This window comes from Felis catus, chromosome D1 (assembly GCF_018350175.1).
Source record: "Felis catus isolate Fca126 chromosome D1, F.catus_Fca126_mat1.0, whole genome shotgun sequence".
NCBI lineage: Eukaryota > Metazoa > Chordata > Mammalia > Carnivora > Felidae > Felis > Felis catus.
Window position 1 is genome coordinate 88,447,773 of NC_058377.1, and position 25,836 is coordinate 88,473,608.

The following is a 25,836-nucleotide window of genomic DNA, read 5'->3' on the forward strand; positions in this document are numbered from 1 at the left end:
TGGCTTTTCTTGTCCCAGTGGGAATGCTGGTTTGCATCTCACTGTGCTTCCCTTGAGATGTTGTGTGGGGTCCTTTAACCTGCAACGTGCCCCTCTGAGTGACGCCCACCCAGATTCCAATCAGATCTAAACCAATGGTCGCAGCCTTGAGAGCTACCTGTGTGTGTAAAGGCCTACAAGTGCTGCCCACACCAGCAATATCAGCTGAAGAGTGTTTTCAAGGGACATCATTTCAATGACCCGTGACATCTGTTTCTTTTCTGAGTTTTTCCCTGCACAGCTAATGCAATGATTGTTTTTAAATTAGATTCTCTTTTTTTCTGTCATTCCTGTTATTTCTTATGTGAGGCCGATTCTAACATAATAGCAAACAATGGACGCACATTTCCTAGACAAAGTCATGATTTTATGAAGACAGGAAAGGGCTTATGATAATTTCTGTGAAATCCATATTTGATCGTTTGTCTCCTTTCTCAGCTGAGAGTTGAGTTCTGACAGTGCTCAGTACAAAAAAGATAAGGTTGTGGTTTTCTTTTTTACATTTTAACTATTTTTTTTTTAATTTTTTTTTCAACATTTATTTATTTTTGGGACAGAGAGAGACAGAGCATGAATGGGGGAGGGGCAGAGAGAGAGGGAGACACAGAATCGGAAACAGGCTCCAGGCTCTGAGCCATCAGCCCAGAGCCCGACGCGGGGCTCGAACTCACGGACCGCGAGATCGTGACCTGGCAGAAGTTGGACGCTTAACTGACTGCGCCACCCAGGCGCCCCTCATTTTAACTATTTTTAAATCTTTACTATGGAACCAAAGCAGGCAGAAGTGGAATAACTCAACATACCCTAGATAGCTACCTCCAAGGCTCCATGTTGATCAACCTTTGGCCAATTCTGCCTCTTCTGATCTCCATCCACTCGCTGACTCCAGATTCCTTTGGAGCATATCTTAGACATCCTGTAATTTCACACCTAAGTTTTGTACTATGTGGCTCTAGAAGAGAAACATTCCCTTGAAAAGTCTATCTCTCCTTTTTAAATGGAGAAACATGTGGAACATTTTCAGAGAGGATTTAGAAAAGGATGATTCTCTCTTTAATTAAAAATTGATTAAACTAATCCACATTAATTGTTACTAGGACAGACGTATTAGGAAGAGGAATGGGAATAGATACAATTAAAGAGACGTCATTCAGAAGGATATGTTGTAATTTTTTAGTCACTTGTTGAAATCAAGGCTTTATTCTGCAGAACACAATTATTCACTTGGTTCAGAATTATATACGTTGAATGTATCTCACCAGAGGTAAGCTCAGGTCCAACTGATTTACTTTTCCATTTGCGTGACTGTGGGTTAGAAATGTTAGCTTTGTCTAGATGTCTCCAAGCATTTTTGACTGCATACTTCTATCAGTAAAGAGTTAAGCGTGTATCCATAGTATGAATTATTTATTTAGAAATGGTCTGTATACTCTATTATGGTGGTAAGTGAAGTATATTGTAAACCACATATAAAATAGAAACTAAAGAATTAACTGATAAATAGGTTATCAGCAGGTCTAATAGGTACAGCAGGTCTAATATTTTCTTCCTGCCCTCAGTGGATATTCTTGTGCGTGCCCCAATTTGAAGACAACTGGAGAAGGCAGTGCGAGGCAATATACGTCATGGCGAGGTATCAGTTGTCAAGCAGGACTGCCTGGGTTTGAATCCTGGTGCCGCTGCTCCTTAGCTGTGTGATTTTGTACACATCGCTTAGCTCCTCTAAATCTGTCCTCTCATTTGTAATATGAAGGCATTCATGCCTTATAGGGTATCGTAAGGTTTAATCCTTGCGCAGTGCCCATTGTGTGGTAAACGTTCAATACATTTTAGCTAATAATGATGACGATGATAATGCAGTCCTAGAGGGCTGGACCAAGGTTTGGCTTCCTCTTTGTACAGAGTGCCTGGCACACACTTCTTGGCACTTATTTCAGTGTTCGGTGTGCTGATGGTGGTGTGGGTGATGACACTTACGGGGATGGTCATACTGATGACCAAAAACACAGCGTACGTATCGTCACTCACTCGGGTTTATTTGCATTGATGATGATGGTGACAGTATGATGACGGTTACAGGGACGGTCACATTGAGAGTGGTGAATATGACCAGCAGCAGAAGCCCTTTTGCATTCCCTACTGGAACTACATCATCAGTGTTTGCATTTGTCTTTCCTAAGAATTTACCCATCTGACAAATATGTTGACTAACTTGTTTTGCTGTCTCCCTTCCTGGCCTCTCTGCCCTGTTGATCTGTTGTGCTGCTCTGCTCTCCTCTTGTGCTCTCGTGTGTCTCCATCTCTCTGTAGAGCCTGCTGCTCCGCTTGCCCACACACAGGTCCAGGAGACGAACCAGCCCCTGTTCAGTGCAGGGCCATTTCTTTGCCAGTGGCTATTTGGTTCTCATGTCAAAGAACCCGCCTATCAGCCCCTGAGGACTATGGGTAGTGCTAGAACCTATGAAGTGTGGCCCTTTATGGCCTTATGCAAGACCACATGGCCTTTATGGTCTGTGTCTTTTCAGGTGTGAAAAAGGGCAGATGTGGTAGGAAGTAAACTCATCTGCTTATGTAAATCTGGGGCAAATGCCCAAACCTGATCAGGCAGAGGTTCCTGGAATGCTCTTGTTCAGGAAGTCTGCCATCCAGCTCTGTGCCTCTGCTTCCCAAGGGAGGGAAGAGGGCTCCTGAGAAGGGCTGGATCCCCACTGGCATGAGATCTCAAGAAAGCTCTTGAGGAAGGACTTTCTCCTTTCCAAAATCAGGACAAAGGAAGGCTAGGGTTGTGCCCAGTGGTGCCAAAAGTAAGGGTAATTACAATAAAAATTTGCCTTAGGCTCTTTTTCTGGGGGCTTGTGTTTTTCCCATGAACCTCGTTGGCTGGGCTTTTGGGAAATATGCCCCACCCCCTCCAGGAGTGGTTCAGATTTTAAATGTTTAAGAAATTCAAAGGTCTGAGGTTGACATTTCATTGGAAGCACCCTGAACTCTTTCATTCTAGATATTGACTTGGGAATTAATCTCTTTAAGGAATTCCAAATAGAGTGGCACCTCATACCCTTCCATTTTTAATCTTTTCTATAGACCATGTGGTACCTACCTCTAATATTCTGAAAATGAGTACTGACACCTAAGAATATATGTTTATCTCTTCATACTAATTCTTCAACTGGGATGTTGCTCGTGTCTCAAAATGACTAGAGTATGGAGTATGTGATTCTGTAGAATGAGATTATGTGCTCCTAAAACACTAGCTAGGGGGGAATTGCTCTTTAATACAAATATTCTAATGATTTCAAATACTTTATCAGTTCTATACTTAATTCTAAATAGTCTTGGGGTTAAAATACACTTATCTAATAACCAAACAGTCATGCTATTCCAAACAGTTTGGGATTGCCTTCCCATCCACGGTTTTGGAAGTTTCCTTGGCTGGGAGACTCTAGGCCAGGGAAGAGAAATATATTTCTATTTGTGACTCTGATGAAGTGGACTGCATCCTTTGGATAGTCACTCGAACAAGGACTGGTCACGGGACTGATTTCTCAAGCAGAGGTGAAAATGAAAGCCAGGCTGCTGTGTGGTTGGAGAGATGGAGCTTGGGTCCATACTTAGGAGCATTGTTTGGGCTAAACATGGCGGACTTGCCAGTCACATGTATCATCTCCCTTTTCCAAATCCAACCCCTGATGATAGGAAAGGAATAAAAGGGAAGAAATATGTCCATCCACTGATGAACAGATACACAAAATATGGTACATCCACACAATGGAATATTATCCAGCCATAAAAAGACATGAAGTCTACGTCTACAAAATGGATGAATCCTGAAAATGTTACGCGAAGTGAAAGAGACCAGTCACAAAAGGTCACATATTGTATGATTCTGTTTATTTGAAAAGCCCCAAATAGGCAAATCCATAGGAATAGAAAGCAGATTGGTGGTTTCCAGGGGATGGGACCGAGGAGAGGCAGGGAGTGACTGCTTAATAGGTATGGGGTTTCCTTTTGGGGTGATGAAAATGTTTGGAACTAGATAGAGGTGATGGTTGCACAACATTGTGAATGCACTAATTGCCACTGAATTGTATAATTTAAAATGGTTAAAATGAATTTTATGTTGTGTACATTTTACCTTGATAAAAACGGGTAAAGGGGCAAGAGGAGACATCACTGCAGACATTTCCCAAATTTTGGAATATGAAAAACATTTGAAGAGATGGCAATTGACTTAACAGAGTGGAGGAAGCAATAACCTAAGTGACTAAGGGAAGAGGATAGGGGGTTGGTACCAATGAGAAATGAGCCACACTACTGGTCAGAACCATAGAAAGGCTGAGGCTTGGAGATACCAGGTGCTACAGTAGGTAGCAATAAACAGGGAGATTTCTTGAAATTCAAGATATAGAGAATTTGGATGCTAAGGTCTTTTTTTCCCCTATGCCAAGCAGCCAGGAGATCCTTTCTTGCCCCTTTCTCTGAGTTGGAAAGACCTAGAGACAGTCAAGTGCAGGCTGGGATCCCATCTTAAAAACAAGGGAGAAGTCCAAGTTGACAGGTGAGACACCAGCTGTCTTTAGAATGCCCACAGCCAGGATTGAACCAGCCCCTTAGATTATCCTGCCCCAAGAAGAAGACTGGAATATTCCTTTCCAAAGAAACTGACTAGTCCAAAAGAAAACACCCATTTTCTTAATAAGACCCTTCTTTGGGGGACTTCCTCAGTAAAAAGGCAGCTCACTACATCAGCTCCTGGGGATGCTCCTGGTCAGGGTCCACCATGAACCCAGACCTTCTAATTGGTTGTATGATACTTTAGTTTTAATTATGGAAAGACAGGCTCACTTTTGATGAAGCTTCTAATATGAAAGAGAGAATAAAATAAAGAGGAAAAAAAAACCTTGGTAGTATAAAGAGAAAAGAAACTTGGCAGGAAAAGAAAATAAGTTAAAAAACAGAAACTTTCATATAATTAATACCCTTTGGAGACATAAAGAGAATATTGCATCCCTGAAAGAAGTAAAAGTTGCTATGGAAACAGATAAATTAGAGGAGAGAAAAGAGCTCCTGGAAATTTAAAGAGTGAACAACAAAATAAAAGTGAAAAATTAGACAGAAGATTGGAAGATAATGTTGAAAGAATAAAACTTCAGATTTCAAAAACAATGCAGAATCAACTTGGGAGGTGGTGTGCAACCAGAAGAAATTTCTGGAGACTAGAGGAAAGGGAGGGATCTATTATGTGTCTATGAGTCTACGTGTCTATGTATCTGTCTATCTATCTATCTATCTATCTGTTTTTAAAGTAGGCTTCATACTCAACCCAACATGGGGCTTGAACTCACAACCCTGAGATTAAGACCTGAGCTGAGGTCAAGAGTTGGATGTTTAACTGACTAAGAAAAGTTTCTGGAACAAAAGGCCATGAGGTTTCCAGATCGAAAAGATTCACCTTGTATTCAGAAAAAAACGGAGTAAAAAAACTTCATTGAAACCCATTCCTGTGAAAGTTTAGGACAAGAAGACCCAAAGTTTTTCAGAGGGTAAAGTGGGTCATATACAAAGGACATGGACCCAGAATGGCATCAGACTTCTCTTGGACAATACTGAATGCTAAAAGAAAAGAAGCAATGCCTTAACATTTCCAAGAAAAAAAAAAAAGATTTTTAACCGGAATTCTATATCCAGTTCAACCAAAATCCTGATGTAAGGGAGGAATTAAAATATTATCAGACATAGAAGGACTCTAAAATTTTACCTCCTATGCACCTGATCTCAGAAGATATTGGAAAATCTACTTCGCCAAAACAAGGACGTGTATCAAGAAAGTAGACGTGGGATCTGGGTACCAGGGATGCCACACAATACAGAGCACAGCCAGGGTGTGGGGGTGGGTTCCCAAGAACATGGCAAGGATGAACGGTTCTTGAATGGACAGCACCAGAGGAAGAAACAAAAGGGATATTTGACCACCTTAAGCATTTGGAAATAATATTCAAAATCTGTATAACAGATATGTCACAACATTTGTATAAAAACAGAAGACACAAAGAAAGTCAGACAAATGAAGAGTAAACAAGGCAATGCTTAACTCCCGGAAAAACAAAAATAAAAAAAGCTTTCAAGAAAGGAAATGCAGGCTTCTTGGTTGGCTCAATCAGTTACGCGTCTGACTCTTGATTTCTGCTCAGGTCATGATCCTGGGGTCACAGGATTGAGCTCCACGTTGGGCTCTGTGTGGTGTGTGGAACCTGCTTGGGATTGTCTCTCTCTCCCTCTCTCTGCCCCTCCCCTGTTAATGCTCTCTCTCTCTCTCTCTCTCTCTCTTTCTCAAAATAAGTAAATAAACATTAAAAAAAAAAAAGAAAGGAAATGCAGTCATGGTATACCACCTGACTAATTGGTGGATAATAATGTGCATAGTCACTGAGTTTGGTTTGACCCCAAGTTGTGACATTTTGGAGGAAGGGGCAGGGACAGTGGGGTATAAAAGAGCTAAATCTAAACCTTCATTGGCGATAATGTCTAAAATTGACGTCGAATAGTGGCAGCACAGGGACATTATTTCGAGATGGGGTTGCAAATACCAGAAGAAAAGCCAAGAGAGGCAAAAGTGCTTGCCTCTGCAAATAGAACTTAGCAGGTGATGGCGGGGGGAACAGGAACTTGCTGTTTCCTTGTTGTTATCGTGACCCTTTTGGTGTCGTCAACCAGGTTTTCAACAATGTTGAAAATGTTAAAAACACGTATTCGTCGAAAATAAAAACTAGTTTAAAACATTTGCCATGGTGGAGGGTGTCAATGGATGAATGCCAAGACTAGACAGTTTTGGTGACTTCCCTGTATTCGCACCCCGAATGAGCCCAGATAAAAACGAGTGGCATTTACTGGACATTTATAATATACCAGCCTCTCCGCACCGTCTCCACGAATGTTTACCACAACCCTGTGAAGGAGGCTCTTTTCCTCTCTCCTTTCCCAGATGAGTAAACCCAGGGAGGGAAGTGACTTGCCCGGGGCCCTGCGGCCAGCAGCCTGGAGGTGTGGAACGAGGATTCAAACCAGGTCTAGGAGACCCCTCGGCCCGTGTGCTCGCCATTGCAGTTTTGCCACCTGGCCTTGTCCTCTGAATCTTCGCGAAGTGCTCTTAGGGCCTAATTGTCTGCGCCCTGGGCTGAGTGCTGTAAAGGTGAATCACGGTGGGCACAGCGCACCACGACTCCTGTTGAGTGTAACAGGTCAGAAATCATGGAAATGCACACCCATTGCCCATTGACTCGGTGCTGGAACCCAGTGAGGGGGTGGTGCAGAGAGCGCCGGGGGGCCTGTAATTTGGGGGACCCGGGTGCGATTCAGGGGTGGGGTACTGGTGGGCAGGGACGTGAGAGAAAGAAAGCTGTTCTTCTGGGCCAAACCTATCCCTTATCACTTAATCCATCACCATGGAACTCCCCTTTGCCCTTCTACAAGCTCCCTCCAAGACCCACTTTCCAGTTTCTCTTTGTGTTCAAATCTGATGTTCTTTTTCGAGGAGTTGATTTCATTTTCCTCCTGTATAAAATGTAAAGGTGGACTTACTTTTAATTGAGAAATACAGAAAAGCAAAAATAAATCACTCAAACACTTGGCCACATTTCCCCTTTGTTTCTTTAAAATTCATTTTTATTTGTTTTTTACTCAAGCAAATACACATTTATAGCTTAAACATTCAAATAGTGCCCCAGGGTTATAACGGCCAAGCATAGTCCTTCCTAGCTCAGCACTCCAGTTTTTTCGGGGGCTGCTTCTCGTCCTTCTCTCCATTGTTCCCAACATGTTTAAATGACTTTTCTTATTGATTGATTGAGTTTATTGCCATTCAAAATGAGGACTTGGATCAATCACTTACGGCGCCTTCCTCTCGCTGTGCCCACTTTCCTCATCTGTATTCACAGTCCTGCCCGTCTGCCAGGGAGTAATATCGCCATGTTGAGTAGTCAAGAGTCACTATTTATGCGATAACTACGCAGAATGTTCACAGCTGAGCCACTTAATGTACTAGGAGGAGATATTATTTCTTTCACCAGTCCTCATCCTCTACCCCCGCCCTCCACCTCCCCCAGCGTTCACAATTACATTTTTCCTTTGCTTGATCTTCCAAGTACCTGTCACTAATTTTTCTCTCAACTCCTTTCTCCAAATCTCAGTAAGACTTTTTTTTTTCCCTCTCAAGAAGATTATCTCATCGGGTAGCCTACCAGTTCCACCTTTTTCCCTGTAGACATCTCTCCCAGAACCCTCCACTTGGTGGTCATTCCTACTGGCTGCTCCACTGTCTTCCTGGGATTTCTGACCTTGCCTCCATCATCCCAGGAATTCTGGTCTCACTGTTCCTGTGTTCGATCAGTTGTGTCCTGGATCCCATGTTTTTCTGTCTCTTGAGTTTATTCCCTTCATTGGATCTAATTCACCACCTATGAACTTCCTAAGAAAGACTGAAAGATAAGTTTTTGGAATTCTGGACTGAATTTTGAAGTCACCAGCCAGGAAGCCTTTATTGCTACACCACGATTCCCCTTGCACTGTAGATAGTCCCCCTTCTATGTCCCCAGCTCGCCGTGCACCCATCCCCCAGGGCAACAGTGTTGAGTGTCCTCGTTTGGCACGAGGCCACTGCCCATGCCCAGTAAGTGCCAATCAACAGCACCTGTCTTAATAATACCTTAGCCTCAACACCCAAGGTTTCAGTTGTATTAATCACCTAATAAAGAAACCTTCACAAGTGCTAATTACTAGTCTAGTCTTCATATGAGGCCCATTTAAAGAGGTGCCATTTCAGAAGCTGTCGTGCTGACAGTCACTTAACAAACGTTTATTAAATGTCTACCATATACAGGACACCAGGATAGAGCTTTAACATTTAGTCCTCATGGCAATCCTGCGAAGTGGGCATTATTGCCAAATGTAAGTGAGGGAACAGTTTCAGAGAATAAAGCTTCTTCAGCTAGTCATTCGCCACATTTACTGAGAACCTACTATGTGCTGGGTGAGGAGGATACTGTGAGGGGCAGGCCCACACGTCTCTGGCCTCTCGGAGAGTCTAGGCGAGCCAAAGGAGACAGACATCAAGCAAATAATTTTACAAATAGTTTATTAAATACATTCGAGACAAGTGCCATGAGACAGAAGTATGAAGTGCCGTGTCCCCTAATCTGGGGAATTGGGGGCTGTTTTCTGGAGGCAGCATAGTAGGTCTGTAAGATTAGTGAGAGTTGGCCAAATGAAATGAGATGCCAGGAAGGGAGAGAGGGAGGGAAGAGCAGGAGCTAAGCCTCAGGGGTGGGAAGGGGTTTGCAGAAGTGAGGAACTAACAGGCCAGTGTGACCAGAACCGAGCGGAATGGTGTGGCAGAAAGCTCAGTGGGGACGCGTCAAAGAGCAGATGGTGAAGGGCTTGTGTGCTGGGACCTGAACACTCTCTCTGAGGGACCTGAACACTCTCTCTGAGGACAAAGGGAGGCAATGAAGAGTTTTGATCAACGGGCATGAAATTATGAGATTTATTCTATAAAAAACTCCTTGTGGTTGTTATGGGGACACTACATTGGAGGAGACAAGAGTGGACATGGGGAGAGCCAAGGAAAGGCTGCTCCAGATGTCACAACCGTGCTGACAGCTGCTTGCATTAAAGGGGGTGCCGGTGGAGATGAGGACAAGGACGTCTGTGGCAAGAGGCTTGTTCAAGGTCACATGAAGCAGAGTCGGGAGCTAAACCCAGCCCTTGTGGTGGAAAGGCCAGCACTCTTTCTGATACATGAGAACCGCTTCTTATTCTGTGCAAGGGTGAGAGGGTACACACGCAGTTTCTCTCCCCGGGCACTGGTTGGGGATGCCAAGTTATAACCCAATAGTCGTGAAGAATCTCTTCCTTGTGCAATGATAGAGCTCCTAAATTAGGCTGTGTAATATGTCCGTCATCTGGGATAGAAGAAGAAAACAGTCACTGCTTTTAAGAGCGTGCACATCCTAATAAAGGCTATAGGAATGTCAACAGGGTCCTCAAACAATACTAAACACGAGGGAGTTGTAGAAGCTCTAGAATCTCACACAGCCCTTAGGATCACAGTCCCAGCGCTACACTTTTTGACTCTTTGACTACACTACACCCAGCAATATCTTTGTGGTCCTGGAACCATACATCCTCCTAAACAGACTTAAAATAACATCACTCTTGGCCTTACCCTGATTCTCAATCTTGGCCAGAAATTGTGTTTCTCAGAAACAATGGTGACATATTTTGAAATTATTTTATTATGTTTTAAGTCTCACTATTCTCCTAAATAATTGATCTTCATGGATTTATTGATCAATGCTTAAAAACCTCATTAATGAACTTCTTGGTCACAGGACCAGTAGGTGTGAAGTTTGAGAATTTAACCAACCATATGACCTAAATTCCCTGCAACATTCTTAGTTTCCATACATAAAAACCATCTTTAGAACATGTACCTAATTTAAGCTTGAAAATAGAATTCACCTCCCAGGCAAAGTGTGTAGGAACTTAAGAGTACAGCTAACCTTTGAAAAATAGGAGTTTGAACTGCATGGGTCCGCTTATATGCGGATTTTTTCCCGATAAATACAGTAAAGCACTGTGAATGTGTTTCTCTTCTTAATAATCTTCTTAATATTTTCGGGGCGCCTGGGTGGCGCAGTCGGTTAAGCGTCCGACTTCAGCCAGGTCTTGATCTCGCGGTCCGTGAGTTCGAGCCCCGTGTCAGGCTCTGGGCTGATGGCTCAGAGCCTGGAGCCTGTTTCCGATTCTGTGTCTCCCTCTCTCTGCCCCTCCCCCGTTCATGCTCTGTCTCTCTCTGTCCCAAAAATAAATAAACGTTGAAAAAAAAATAATCTTCTTAATATTTTCTTGTCTCTAGCTTGCTTTATTATAAGAATACAGCATATAAAGGATGCCTGGGTGACTCAGTCGGTTAAACGCCCAGCTCTTGATTTCAGCTCAGGTCATGATCGTGGGATTGAGACCCACATAGAGCTCCATGCTGACAGTGCAGAGCCTGCTTGGGATTGTCTCTCTCCTTCTCTCTCTGTCCCTCCCACTGTCTCTCTCTCCCTCTCCAAATAAATAAATAAACTAAAAAAAAAAAAAACACAGTATGTAATACATATAAACTAGAAAATATGTGTTCATCAGCTGTTTATGTTATTATGGCTTCTGGTCAATAGTAGGCTTTTAGTAATGTTTTGGGGGGAGCCAAAGCTATATGTGAATTTTTGACTGTGCAGGAGGTCAGCACCCCTAACCCCCATTGTTGTTCATGGGTCAACTGTGTGTGTTTCCAATGGAAACTCTGGAGTTCAGTTTCAAAAGGGAGGCAGAAACCCATGGACCTAAGTTCCTAGACTAGGAAGTCTCTTGCAGATGCAGAATTCAGGTTGTGCCCTTTGGGGACCCTCTCCTAGCTGCCATATGGATGGGGCAGGGCTGAGTGAAAAAAAAAAAAGTATTGTTTATGGAACATGATTTATTTTCAAAGGTTGTAAAACTCCGTGTTACCTGGCCCCGGCCTTAATGAAATAGTTTGAAGAACACGAAGAAAGTACACATGAAGTTCAGTGGCAAGCTGGTAAATATTTATTGACCTAAAGAATGTGCAAATGTAATTTATAGATCACAAATGATACAATAATCTTTATTGTAAATTCCTTATAGCTAGTGGATTCCCACAGAATGCTTCTGATTTTTGCTCTGGGCTCCTATATCCAGAGTGTAGCCAATCTATTATTTCACTGGATGAACAAACTCAGTGCCCACATGAATGTGGGTTGATATAACAACAAAGCTGTATGTCGGGTGTTCAATCATTTGGCAATGATAAGAGCAAGTTCTTTGCTGAACGAAATGATAGTTTTCAAATATTGGAGGAAGACTTCCTCAGGTTTTTTTTTGCACCATTCATAATGTATTGAATGTATTCACCTTTACAGTAAAGTACTGTAAATGCACTTCTCTTCTTAATAATTTTCTTAATGTTTTCTTTTGTTTAGCTTGCTTTATTGTAAGAATACAGTATATGATACGTCTACAAAATATGTGTTCATCGCCTGTTTAGGTTATTATGGCTTCTGGTCAGTAGCGATGTTTTTGGGGAGTCAAAAGTTATATGTGGATTTTTGACTGTGCAGGGGGTCGGCACCCCTAACCCCCGTTGTAGTTCAAGGGCCAAACTGTATGTGTTTCCAGTGGAACCTCTGGGGTTCGGTTTGAAAAGGGGGGCAGGAACCCGTAGATCTCCATAAACACATTTGAAAATTTAATCAGCATTATTAACATTTTTTTCCATCTCTTTCTTGAAAGTCTTGACCAGGGACCAGTAAACTATGGCCTGCAGGCCAAATCCGATCCCCCCAACCTCTCTCTGTAAATAAAGTTATGGGAACACGGCCATGCCCCATGGTTTCACATATCATCCATGGCTGTTTTGTCCTACAGAGGCAGAAGTGAGTAGGTTAAGCAGAGACTGGCCACAAAGCCCAAAATATTTACTCTCTGGCCCTTTACCGAATAGAGTTTGCCGACTCCAGGTTTGGATAGTCAATAAAACAGCAAATCAGGCCTTGATCCGGTGCTGATTTCTGTGGTATAACTACTCCCACGGTGGCTAATTTCACTCTTGCAAGGCGCCATCGCCAGCCACAGAGTCGGGAAGATTGAACACCCAACAGCGGCTCTAGCTGCACAGCCACAGTACGTGGTACATAACTTCAAGAGCATCCATCACGGTAAAATAATGAAGAACTGAAGAGCTTTGAGTATTTATCTTTGTTTCTAAATATAATCTATTTAGTTATGATTTATATCATTGAATTTTTAGTAATGGTTGTGTTTAACGACAAGTGGTCCGCAAAGTTTCGGAGCACGTAACGATCCCTCGGCATGAGCTGGTTCGATTGCTTTCCTGTAGTGCCCAGCCATCTTTTTCTCCCTCATCTCTGGGGGACATCCCCGTCTTCCCAGCACACCTGGCTCCTGAAGTGTCCTGTGCCCTTTTAATGACCCTCTGGCTGTCCAGGGACCCCCCGTTTTTCCTGTCTTTGATATCTTGCTCTCACACCGCCCCATTCCCTCTTATCTGCATTTATCAATACTTTGAGTTCTGTAAGAGAACTGGTCTCAGATAGCTGACAGCAATTCACAACAAGGGATAGCTGATCAAATCTTGGTGGTTGGGGCGCCTGGGTGGCTCAGCTGGTTAAGCGTCCGACTTCAGCTCAGGTCATGATCTCACGGTTCGTGGGTCCGAGCCCTGTGTCCGGCTCTGTGCCGACAGCTCGGAGCCTGGAGCCTGCTTCGGATTCTGTGTGTGTCTCTTTCTCTGTCCCTCCCCCACTCGCACTCTGTCTCTCTCTCTCAAAATAAATACACATTTAAAAAGTTGGTTGTTTCAATAGGCCTGGAAATGGCTGCATTTAAAAAAAAAGATTCTTGTCGACCCAAAGGTTATAGAATCTGAATGTCTGGTCACACTGCAGGTGTAGGAAGTATCTTTGGAATTCTGGAGTGCCAACATCTCTCAGTCCCGGGCAGGAGGTCATCATCTTCTCTACAGGGCAGCACTGGCCCAGACGTGCACCTGATGGCTCTCATTTCTCTAGACAACCTTTTCCTCTTCTCTCTTGGCTTTAGCCCTTACCCTCTCTCCCACTTGTCCCCTGTTTAAACCTCACTGTTGTGGCTGAGGTGAGGCAGGTGTTATATAGACTAGGCGGGGAGAGGATCAAGAAAACTACAGCTGTTTGTGCTTATCTAGAACCTCCGGCTCCTGCCTTGTGTGGTCTTGGCTGATACCTGACATATCTGGTGTTTCGTCAGAATTAGTGTGTTCTCTGTTCCGGCCAGCTCTGCCGTCTGGCACCTTGGCGGGTTGTGACGGGTAGAACTGCCAATGGGAAGACAACATAGCCATTGAGAAATAGGAGCTTGAGTGAGGCTAGGAGATGGGGGGTGAGGGGGCGCTCCCATACAGCCCTTAAGCTGGAGTGGGAGGACATGGGAAGTCACGACACAGAGTATAAGAAGTGGGGTGAAAATGCAGGAGGAGGGAGTTAGGTCAGGCTCTGGAATGATGGCATTAACAAACAAACCAGATGGAGGAAAAAGGCATTTGTGTGTCAACACATATTTATTGAGTATCTTCCATGTTTCAGGGCTTGTCTAGGCCCCGGACTACAGCCAGGGAATAAAACGAAGCCCCTGTTCTAGGTCGCTGACATTTCTAGTGGGGTGGGACAGAAACATGGCAGAAGGTAGCAGCCAAAGAACAGGATGAGAGGTCAGGTGAGGAGCGAGATTGTGGAGCGACCATGGGGACGAGATAAGAATCTCTTGGAAGGTTTTGAGCAGGGGGTGTTACATTCTGACTTGTATGTCAAAATGGCAACTCTGAGTTGGTTGCTTTTCAGAAAACCCATGTAAGAGGCCGCTGCAAAGTCCAGGTACAGGTGGTTGGGTCACAAGGAAGTGGTGGGAATCCACAAATTCTGGACATGCGGTGAGGACAGATGGGTCATGGGCTGTGAGAGAAACAGAGGAAACCTGGAAAGACTCCAAAGGTTTGGCCTGAGGAAGTGGATGCATAGGACTTCCATTTACTGAGGTGCAAGGCATAGGGAGGGCGGGGTGGGGGTTAGGGAGAACCAGGAGTTTGGGGGTGGGCATGATAGTTTTGATGGCTTAGTGGATGAGGTGCAGATGTTGAGTCGATGGCTGCATCTATGAATCTGGAACGCAGAGGGAGAGGACGGTGCTGTTGGTATAAGTCAAGGAATCATTTAAAGGCACGAGGCTAGGTTAACTAACCCAAGTGTCGAGAGAGATTCGATACAGAAGAGAACGGGTCTGAGGATGGGGCTTTGGGTCTTGATGTTCAGAGGTGAGGACCCAGCAAAGGAGATCCTGTATTTCTAAAATGAGAAGGCATGAAGAATCCTCTTTGTCAGGGCATTTACCCAAGGGTTACCTGGAAATGGTCTAGGGGGTGGGGGGATAAAAAGTCCTCCTGACAGTCCCCTGGACCCAGGCTGGTGGCCTGAGCTATAGCGAGGAGCTCTGCTTCACCCCACTTTCTCAGAGATGGTGACACCTGGCAAAATTTCTCTAAGTCAATTTTATTGATTTATTTTTCTCTTGAAGTCAATTTTATTAAATTTTTTTTCAAAGTTTATTTATTTTTGGGGGGACAGAGAGAGACAGAGCATGAACGGGGGAGGGGCAGAGAGAGAGGGAGAACAGAATCGGAAACAGGCTCCAGGCTCTGAGCCATCAGCCCAGAGCCTGACGCGGGGCTCGAACTCACGGACCGCAAGATCGTGACCTGGCTGAAGTCGGACGCTTAACCGACTGTGCCACCCAGGCGCCCCTGAAGTCAATTTTAAATTAAAAGGCACGTCATATGGCTTTCCAGTGTGTTCTACAGTGGAACAAATAACAATAGGATGTGGTGGCCACGAAAAGACTGGGTGCTTCTGAAGTTGTCAGGCTGGAAGAACAAGGAGTGGGTGAATGCTGTCTTGCTACTCCCTAAGTAGAGAAGCCACGGAGAGCTGTGTTGGGAGCACTTTGTACCTTGCCTGGCCCACACTGGGTTAAATATCGTTTTCTCCTTCCAAGTCTCTGCTGACTGGTAGCTGTGTGACCTCAGGAAAATTGCTTACCTTCTCAGAGCCTCTGTTTCCTCATTGGTAATGACTATTCCCCCATAAGGTGTTTGTAAAGATTGAATAATTTTATTTTTTTATTTTATTGTTTTAAAATATTGATTTATTTTTGAGAGAGAGAGAGAGAGAGAGAGTGCACAGCAGGGGAGAGGCAGAGAGAGAGAGAGAGACAGAATCTGAAGCAGGCTCCAGGCTCTGAGCTGTCAGTACAGAGCCTGATGTGGAGGTGAAACCCACGAACTGCTAGATTATGACCTGAGCCGAAGTTGGACGCTCAACTGCCTGAGCCACCCCGGCGCCCCAAGATTAAGTAATTTTAAATAGATTGAAGCCTGTAGTGAACTGCAAAGTTATATACAAATACGAGGCAGAAGCGGCTGTGCCTATAAGAAAATAGCTCAATTTACACAATAATAGATTCTCACCCTTTGCATAAATACAGGATTTCCATACTCAGGTCACCGGAGCTGGCCTTCTTCAGCACGCAAGTGTTCCAATTAGACATGGAAGCACTCTCCACTATTATGTCATATATTTCTTGTGGGCTCAGAGAGAGAAGAAGATGAGCTTACTAGTCATGCCCTGTTGCCATCACCGACTCCTGAGTTGGAAATATGAAGAATTCTCAGCTCCCTCATCTATCTGTCCATGCTCTTACCTCCGGTGTCCAATCTGCCTCCTTTCTGTGCCGATTGCCGGTTGAAAGTGCCTCTGGTCTTCCTCTTCTGAATTCTGTGAAATCAATAAAAAGCAAGCGGCAGCATGCAGGGTGAAGGTGATCCTGTCTGTGCTGGCCTCAAGTATGGAGTCAGTTTAAGCTAAAGTGTGGGGTGAGCATAAGCCTGGCGGAGGGGGTGTAGGGAGGGTGAGGGCTGAATTACATAAAGGGTCAGGAGATCTGGGTTCTAGCCGTGACATTCACAAACCGTCTCTCTACAACATTTCCATTAGTCGAAGGAAAGGAATTGGATCCCGGCTCTTCTAGCTCTTTTCTCTTCGGGACTCTGACTTCACTTGTTTGGAGACTCAGTCTACTTATTCCAGCATCGTTCCACTAGGTGGCGATGTTTCCTTAACCCCCAAGCAAGCTTTCATTCTGGGAAAAAAGCCGAGTTTCGTAGCCAGTTTTTTTTTTTCTCCCGTGAAAGTGCGAAAGAATGATTTTCTCTCTCTCTCTTTCTCTCTCTCTCTCTCTTTTTTTTTTAAATATAAGAATGATTCTCCAAAGCTGGGGACGAAAGAAGGAACTTTCCTTCTGAACACCTCAGGCAGTTTATGCTGGAAACAGACAGGGCCTCTGTTTAGAGATTCCTCCTCTCTGCTGGGAGTGGGAACTCAGGCTAGAGTTTTGCATTCTGTGATTGCACAAGGGGTGGGGGCGGCGGGGGGAGGGGAAGAGGCGGGGGCTGGGAGACGTTGGAATTGCTGGGTCCTAGGGAGGTTAGGGGGCGGTGGACGGTAGGCACGAGGTCTGGGCCCGCGTGAGCCCTGCAAAACTCTGCCCGGAGAAGCGCACTGGACGCCAACTTTTGCGGGCTCCGCAGGAGTAGGCATTGCCAGATGCTCCCACCAGGGCCTAGGACGGTCCTCCCAGAATCAGACTGCTTTGCTCATGAAGGTCAGAGATGCAGGAGGGCAGCATGAAGCCCAGCCTCCTTCTCATGCAGATGGGGAAGCTGAGACCCAGAGCGGGTCAGTTCTCCTAATGCTACCTCCCAGCCAAATTACTTTGTCCTTACGCATTTCAAATAGACTTGCCAACTGTCTCATCTTGAGCGTGCAGCTAGCGCATCCAGTAGTTAATTAAGCCTGCGAGCCTCCCGCCCGCCGAGCCCTTGCACCGTGCACATCAGGACATACTGCACCGGAAGAGTTGGGGTGATTTGCTCGAAGACCTCAAACGGAACACCAATCCAGTGGGGGAGACAACTCATTTAAAACAACTGCTTATTAACCCATAGAACAGACCTCATAGTAGGGTCCATTTGTTTATTTGCGTTTAATAATAACATAATAATAGCGAACTTTTATTCAGCGGTTCCTATGGACTGGGCCCTGTGCTAAGCACTGAGCATCATTCTATCTATCCTATAGTAATGTCAGCAAATCTGTGAGGCAGCTATCGCTATCTGTTTAACATTTTTTTTTAATGTTTATGTACTTTTGAGAGAAGGCGAGAGTGGGGGAGGGGCAGAGAGAGGGAGACACAGAATGGGAAGCAGGCTCCAGGCTCTGAGCGGTCAGCACAGAGCCCGATGCGGGGCTCGAACTCACAGACCGCGAGATCGTGACCTGAGCTGAAGTCAGACGCTTAACCGACTGAGCCACCCAGACGCCCCTGCTGTCTATTTATTATAGAGGTTCAGAAAGGTTGAGTAACTAGCTTAAAGTCACACAGCCGGAAGGAGCAGAGCCAATAGTCACACCCTAATTTCCCTAAGTCAAGCTTTGGTCTTTTAGCCTCCACATTGTGCTTCAGGACGCTGTCCCCCATTTTTAGGATCTGATACAGAAACTTACCGGAGTTTCTGGAGTACCAGTCACTATCTCATCATGTTCCTGTTGTGACATGAAGGCTCCGTGGTAGCAAGCCAGCTTAGGGCCTAGAGACTTGGTGACATCAGTGTCACATCTGCAGGACACTCAGAACGCGAACGCACGACATGAGGAGAGATGCTCCCAAAGGAGGCTGTTGGCACCAGGATCCAAGAGGCCGCAAGAATCTGTGTTTGTTTGGAGGTGTTCCCACTACCTGTGAAGGCAGGGATAGTCGGCAGTGTGGTGCATGAGGAACAGCCACATGACACCGGAGGCTGCTCTAGGGACCGTCCTCCTCCGTGCTAGGCTCAGAGTGTGGCATTTAGTATGCATCACCTCACCTGGGACTCCTGGCGGCGTGTTGCCCCAGGGACCACTTTGTCCCCACCTTACCAGGGGCAATATCTCAAATACAGGAAGTTCTCAACAAACTGATGCCAGATACAGACAGCCTTCAGAAATCCAGGTTGGCGTGTTCTCTCAAAAGGGCACGAAATTGAAATGCTTTATCAAGTTGTGGGATAACAACCAGTTATCCCAGAGCTGCAGTTACTGTTAGAGAAAAAGGGACGAGGATTTCCAGCCTGACAGATTTAGATTCCCCGGCTCAATAACCACGGGACCTTGGGCAAATTACCTAACCTCTTTGGGTCTCAGTTTCCTCATTTTCTAAAAGGGGGCAATATTGCATACGTCCCAGGGTTACAGTGATAGTCAATGAGATGATGTATGTGAACTGCCTGGTGTATTTTGTGCCACGTCGGAAGTGTTCAGTAAATACTAATGATGACGATGAAGGTGGTTACTGTTAATGCCCTTCCAGCGAGCTGCCCACCCTTATTCCAGATCCTTTGTGACCACTGCTGGGGACTTTAGAATCTCTGAACCCACCGAAACCCCGTTTATCCAGAGGGCCTCGCCATTTCTGCCTGCTGATGGCTCATTTGTCTTGGGGATGACCCTCATCCTCCACATTCCCATTCCATGGTTTGCCAGAATCCAGCATTTCGGCAGTGAATTCTCAGGGCTGTAGGAGCTATGGTCTATGAGGAGTTTACTACCTGTGCCCAATAAATGTTCAATGAATAAATAAGAGCCAATAAAACTGTAAAAGCAAGAATAAAAATGAGTATCCTTATAAGCACTTTAGATCTTAAAAGGTCTTTATATTCAGGCTGCTCGGAGTCAAACTTGTATCCAATAAAGATTTTACAAAGGATCTGGAGTTGCACCACCAAAGGAAGGGGGAGGCTCCAATATCCATCACTGGCCGGATGAACAGCCACCCAGGGTGGGGCCAGTGGCCTTGCGTCTCCAGGTCTGATAAACTCCAGGAAATACATTCAGGCCAAAGTATATTTCCTATCAGTGGAAGAAGACCAGAAATGGAAGAGGGAGACAGGGAGGAGACCGCCCAAGGGCACCTCACTCCAACACTAGGGACTATGAATCTACAACAGGAAGGCTTTAAAAAAGTCGTGTCCGTCTGTCTTGATGATGTTCTAGTAGCTAAATACAAAGGAGCCATGAGGACGGCCACAAAGACCATCATATCTCACCTCCATCCACCCACCACATTGCCTGAAATGTTACCATTGGGATTCTTTTCCTTTGGGTTTCCTTTGAGTTTTGAGTTAACAAGTAAGAGTAATGTCTGGAAAACTCTTATTTTACATCCTCAACTTTTGGATTTTCTCTTCTAGATCATAAAGACAACCGATAGCGAGTAACTTCTTATTGTTTCCTCCTTCTTATTACCAAAGAGATCCACATTCAGCATAGAATATTTGCAAAAAGAGATAAGCAAACTTAAGGAAATAAATTCAGCCCATAATGTAATTTCCCAGGGATAGTGATTATTAAAATTTAGGTATTCCCTTCTGCCATTTTCTTTCTTTCTTTTTTTTTTTTTTTTCAACGTTTATTTATTTTTTTGGGACAGAGAGAGACAGAGCATGAACGGGGGAGGGGCAGAGAGAGAGGGAGACACAGAATCAGAAACAGGCTCCAGGCTCCGAGCCATCAGCCCAGAGCCAGACGCGGGGCTCGAACTCACGGACCGCGAGATCGTGACCTGGCTGAAGTCGGACGCCCAACCGACTGCGCCACCCAGGCGCCCCTGCCATTTTCTTTCTTAATGAAACTTTTTTTCCTGTGAAATTTAATAGAATACAATGTAACTCTCTTTTCCTTTATATTTAACATTCCTTATTTCTTATGTAGAAAACCTTTTCCTGCGTTATGAAAAATTCTCCTATATTTTCTTCTAAATGTTAATAATTTGTAGTTTTATACAGTTGTTGCCTTTCAGATAAAGTTAGCAATCTACCTAGAATTGACTTCTGTGGATGGCATAAGGTAGGGACAAGTTCTATTTTTCGCCCCAAATGGATATCCAGGTGTGTATCGAGACCATTCTTTCCCTACTACTCTGCAATTTCACTTTTTGTTGAAAAATCAATGGTCCACGCACGGTGGCTCTCTTTCTGGGTGCTCCTGTATTCCCTCGGACTGTCTGTATGTTGGACAAGACAGGGTGGGCTATGCTTTGTTTTGGGTAATGAATAACCCCAACATGTCATGGATTAACATACTAAAGTTATTGTTTTCTTTACTAGCAGATCACTGGTGATACAGAATATGCGTCAGGGCAACTGTCCTTCATGAAGTCTCTGCGTCATCGGGAGCACTGTCTATCCCAAGAAGAGAGACTGGAAAGTGCCCATGAGGTTTTCACAGGCTCCCCAGGAAACGTCACTCATCATTCACTTCCTCTTACAACCCATTTGCCAGTGACTCTCTCAGTAAGAGTTAGACTCATGAGCAAAGGGCTGTGAAGTGCGGTCCGCCATATGCCTGGAACGGGAGGCTACCCAGATGTTGGAAAACACGAGTGATGCCTACCTTCATCTATACCATTGACTGAAAGCGCTGGTCTTAATCATTTTTATAGTAAGACTCCGTACCTAACAGACGAAAGCCTCCGATGCTATGTTTCGACTTCAAGAAGGCCTTGGCTCGTCTTAGACCTTGGCAATTCCATACAAGTTGTAGAAAGTGTTTGTGAAGTTCTGAAAAAGATCCCAAATTCACAGCTGAATCAAGGGAGAATCGACACTGAAAATATCAAGTGTTCTAATTCAGTAACAGAATTTCTCTCCTTTAATCCAGGTCTTCTTTAGTTTCTTTCAATAATGTTTTATAATGTTTAAAAAAATTTTTTTAAACATTTCTTCATTTTTGAGAGACAGAGACAGAGTGTGAGGGGGGGGAGGGGCAGAGAGAGGGGGAGACACAGAATCCGAAGCAGGGTCCAGGCTCTGAGCCATCAGCACAGAGCCAGAGGCAGGGCTTGAAATCACGGACCACAGGATCATGACTTGAGCTGAAGTTGGACACTTAATGGACTGAGCCACCTGGGTGCCCCAGTGTTTTAGAATGTTTTGCACAGAGGTCTTATACACCTTTTGTTAGATTTTCCCCTAAAATTTGGATATGTTTAAATCCTAGTGTAAATGTTATTTTCCAAGTTTTTTCCATTTTATAAAATCTGTGGTTGATAGGGCACCTGGGTGGCTCAGTTGGTTTTAACCATCCAGCTTCGGCTCAGGCAATGATCTCGCAGTTCACTAGTTCGAGCCCCACGTCAGGCTCAGAGCCTGAAGCCTGTTTCAGATTCTGTGTCTGCCAATCTGCCTCTCCCCCACTCGCACCTGTCTCTCTCTCTCTCTCCCTCTCTCTCTCTCTCTCTCTCTCTCTCAGAAATAAATAAAACACTAAAAACACAGTTAAAAAAGAAGTTTAGAATTTGTGGTTGGTAGATAAAAATTTAATTCATATTTTGGTGTTGACCTTATATCTAGCAACCTTCTGAAACTTGCTTAAATTCTAAAAACTATCTGCAGATTCCCATGGATTTTCTATGTAGTTAATAATGTAATCCACAGATAATGATAATTGCATTCCTTCCTTTTTGATCTTATGCGTTTTCTTTTCTTTTCTTTCCTTGCCTGTAGGGGACCTCCAAAATACTGCAGAATGGATGTTGTGAGAGTAACCATACTTGTACTCTCCACAATCTCAAAGGGAACATGTTCGAAGTTTTGATTTTAAATGTATTGGTTGTTATAGGTCTTTTGTAGCTATTCTTTACCAGATTACTTCAGTGTTTGCTTTTTTCTAGTTTTTAAGATTTTGAATAACAAATGGATATTGAATTTTAGCAAATGCTTTTTTTCCTGTATGTATTGAGATGAATAGATGATTTTCTCCCCTTTGATCTTAACAGGTGGCAAATTACATTGATTTTCTCAGAATAAGCAACATTTACACCAGCATCCTGGAATAAGCCAAATTTGAACATGTTGTGTTTCCTTTTTATATATTGTTAGCTTTGACTCGTTAATATTCTGTTTAGGATTTTTCCACATGTTCATGAGTAAAATTGGCCTGTAATTTTCTTTGCTATGCTGTTCTTGTTGGGTTTCAGTATGAAGATGACTTTAGCCTCACACAATAAAATGGAGAGTGTTCTCACTTTTTCTATTTTCTGGAAGAGTTTGTATAAGATTAGCATTATATCTTTAAACATCTTTAAAACTTGCCTGAAGCCATCAAAGGTATTTTATTTGTGAGAGGTTTATCTGTGTATGTTTTTAAATTTTTTAAATGTTTATTCCTTTTTGAGAGAGAGAGAGAGAGAGAGAGAGAGAGACAGAGCGTGAGGCGGGGAGGGGCAGAGACAGAGGGAGACACAGAATCCAAAGGAGGCTCCAGGATCCAAGATGTCAGCACAGAGCCCAACATGAGGCTCAAACTCGTCAACCGTGAGATCATGACCAGAGCCAAAGTCGGACGCCCAACCGCTGAGCCACCCAGGTGCCCTGATGAGTTTATTTTTAATTAAAAAGGTAATTCTTTTAATAGCTATAGGATTATTCAGATTTTTAAATTTCTTTTTTGTTGGTTTCAGTAAGTAATGTTTTCCAAAGGATTTGTCTATTTCATCTAAATTTTCAAACTTATCGACAGAGTTGCTTACAATATTCCCTTATTATCTTGCTAATGTCTGCAACATCTGTAATGACTTTTGTTTCAACACTGACATTAATTTTTTGCATCTTCCCCTTTTTTGTCTGGATCTGTCTCAACAGAGGTTTATCAATTTTATTGGTCACTGCCAAGATGCAAATTTTGCCCTTTTAATACTGTCTATTTTGTTTTTGTTTCATTAATTTTTGCTCTTATCTCTTTTATTTCCTTCCTTCCATGTGTTTGGGAGATTATTTTGCTGTTCTTTTTCTAACTTCCCTTCTAGTATCTCTGACAAAAATATGTTAAGTCTGCTCACTGTATTCTGCTCATCTTTCTATTTTCCATCATTTTGTCTCTCTCTGTTTTATTCTGGGTAATTTCTTCTGACCTGTCTGCCAGTTCACTAATTCTCTTTCTTTCTGTGTTGAATCTGTTATTAAACCCATCTGTTGAAATTTTCACTTTGATTATTGGATTTTTTAAATGTTAGACTGTCTATTTGAGTTTTGTATCAAATTTATAATTTGTTCATAATTTTTTTTTAACGTTTATTTACTTTTGAGACAGAGAGAGACAGAGCATGAACAGGGGAGGGTCAGAGAGAGAGAGGGAGACACAGAATCGGAAACAGGCTCCAGGCTCTGAGCTGTCAGCACAGAGCCCGACGCGGGGCTCGAACTCACGAGCCGTGAGATCGTGACCTGAGCTGAAATCGGACGCTTAGCCGACTGAGCCACCCAGGTGCCCCTCAAATTTATAATTATTTAACTTCAGTTGATTGTTGAAATATTTTAAGTTCAATTTTTACCTCTTTGAGCATGGTAAGCACAGTTGTTTTAGAGTCCTTATGTAAATATGTGTCTTTTATTAATCTTTCCAAGTTTCTGGTAGTGGGAGTAGCTATGAGAGCCACATTTCATTTGCGACATCTATTATTTTCTTATCTAATTATTTATATATTTTTATCCTTACCAGACTGATGGTTCAAGGTTCATCAAAGAGAAATTCTCCTTCTGGTTTATCTTTGTATTTGTCACAGTATCTAGCGGAGTTCACTCAAGATACGAAGATGTTATGAACACATGAATGAATGTCATCGCATTTACTCGTCTGCTTACCTATGTCTCCCTTACTTTTTCCTTTGGCTCCTTCCCTAACCTCAACTACTACTAAGCCACAGGGGCCTCTGTGCTATTCTCTGAATGAAAAAAACATGAGCCAGCCTCAGACCCCTTGCCCTTGATCTTCCTTCTGTCTGAAATGCTCTTGCCCCAGATATCTGTCTGTTTTATTATTCCCTCACCTCATTCACACCTCTTTTCCAAGGTCACTTCTGCAGAGAGATCTCCTCTGACCACCTTATCAGTAACAGCATTTGCTCTCCCCTCTGCCATTCTCTATCCCCTCACCCTGCTTTATTTTGCTCCACGGCACTTTTTCCTGACAGCATGTTGTAAATGTATGTGTTTATCGTCTGTCTCTACCACTATTTTATAAACCTCATGGGAGAAGGGACTATGTTTTTTGTCCACTATAATTATCTTCAGGTCCTTAAATAGTATCTGGCACATAGAAGGCCCTCAAGAAGCGTTTACTGAGCTAGGTGCTGTGATAACTGGTTTATATAAAAATTTTTAACACATTCTTCTCTGGGGGCTCCTGGGTGGCTCAGCCAGTTAATCATCCAACTTTGCCTCAGATCATGATCTCGCGGTGAGTTCGAGACCTATGTTGGGCTCTGTGCTGACAGCCGAGAGCCTGGAACCTGCTTTGGATTCCGTGTCTCCCTTTCTCCCTGCCGCTCCCCGTCTCTCTTTCAAAAATAAATACACACTAAAAAACAATTTAAAAAAACGTTCTCCTCTAGCAGTTCTGAAAGTTTAATATGCTATTACTGCTTCTGTTTTGCTGATGAGTGGACTGAGGCTCAGAGAAGTTATTTAACGTGTCTGAGGAGACACAGCTAGTGAGTGATTGACTTGGAATTTGAACCCAGGCCTTTGCTTGCTAAAGCTCGCGGGGGAAGCCTGACGTGTGTGATAAATGCCTACTGAGACATGCACGTGTAATTAAACGGCACAGGGGGGGATCCAACAGCTGTTGGGAAAAAGAAAAACACTGAGGATGTGAGGGAGCACTAGACATTTCCTTATGGGTTAGCAGCCTTCCGTACACCCTTCAAATGATCACCTGGTAATCTCCCACCCCTGCCCTGCCTCACTCAGTGTCTGTCTGGCAGTTTTGTTAGCCTGGCTGATCCAAAGAGCAGTGTCAACAGAATGGTGACCAGACATGTAAAGCAATGTATCAGACAAAAGGAAAAGGCAGCTCGGATGATGCAAGACCGTCCAGATGTCAAGCAGCCCGTGCTCGCACACTTGCCCATTCATGTTATTAACTTTTTAAACATTTGTGATAAGAACAACAGTTGGGCTGCTTCCCCGTAAGCCTCCCTGGATGGATGAATGCAGACATCTGTTGCTTCAGGTTGTCTGATTGGTTCCTACTGGTCTGG

The 25,836-nt window shown here is 43.8% G+C and overlaps 1 long non-coding RNA gene across 1 annotated transcript in view; it reads left to right on the forward strand.

The window, feature by feature from the left end:
• LOC109492089 overlaps nt 1-21,547 on the forward strand; it is a 59,733-nt gene extending 38,186 nt beyond the window's left edge. The window contains exon 5 of the long non-coding RNA XR_006586506.1: nt 20,906-21,547. This is a non-coding gene — a long non-coding RNA (uncharacterized LOC109492089). The remainder of the gene's footprint in view (nt 1-20,905) is intronic.
• The last annotated feature ends 4,289 nt before the right edge of the window (nt 21,548-25,836 follow it).